The sequence below is a fragment of the Hippopotamus amphibius genome, chromosome 1 (assembly GCF_030028045.1).
Source record: "Hippopotamus amphibius kiboko isolate mHipAmp2 chromosome 1, mHipAmp2.hap2, whole genome shotgun sequence".
NCBI lineage: Eukaryota > Metazoa > Chordata > Mammalia > Artiodactyla > Hippopotamidae > Hippopotamus > Hippopotamus amphibius.
Genome location: NC_080186.1, coordinates 204,763,914 through 204,764,878, shown reverse-complemented (window position 1 = coordinate 204,764,878; position 965 = coordinate 204,763,914).

Here is a 965-nt window from a genome sequence, read left to right as displayed (position 1 = left end):
ATAATTTTTTTAATCTTTGATCATAACTTAAGTAGAAATTACATTGTTACAATTTTAAGCTTATTTCAAACAAATGGAAATAGTTAACATTATTATTGTTTCCACCAAATGTAAACAGTATATGATTTATATAATTCTCTACTTTGAGATACCCCAGGTGCCCTAAGAATACACTTCCTTCAAATGGACTGAACACTGGACTTGCTCATCTGCTTATGAACACTCCAAAGAAGAAACTAATGTGGGTTTAAAATTTTCCCCTAAGCAATCTCCTAGCTACCTGGGTCTGGGTACACCTCAGAATCCCTTAGGGGCCCTGGAGATTCCAGAATTTCCAGGATCAGACTATAGAACTGTAAGTCACCTAGGCCCATAGATCAATAATTCCAACTACAGTACAGGCCTAATTATATAACAATTCATATTTTAGTAAAATTTGCAACTTTCAAAACCTTTTCAGTATAATCTGATTTAATTTTTCCCAAAACCAAATAAGGTAGTTACAACATACTGTATTTTCCAGTTTTTAAAAATCTTTTCCTAGTTATTTTTTTTTCTTTTAATCTTTGCTATAGCAGTGAAACCAGCCAATTAGATATGAAAAGTTTTTTCCCATGAAGAAAGTCCTTAGAATCTATATCTTGCTGCTTTTTTTTTTCCTTTGAGAGAGTTACTTTTTATTGCCAATGCTGAAAAACATCACCTCATCTCTTCTGAGTATGTCAGTAATAATCATCTCTCAGCAGGATTGGTATAGAAAAAGTCTCCTGGAAAGTTTAGTTTTGGTCAGCTATTTTAGACTTAATTGAACATGTTTATCTTAATAGAAAATGAAAAAGAAAAATGTAGATTTTGCTTAAAGTATGGTTAAGTTTACCAGCTTGGCAAGGACTTTAAATGATTGAATTTTCAACAAAAGCAAAATTCATGTTTTCTAAGGAAAGATTGCTCCTCAGTAAGCCAAA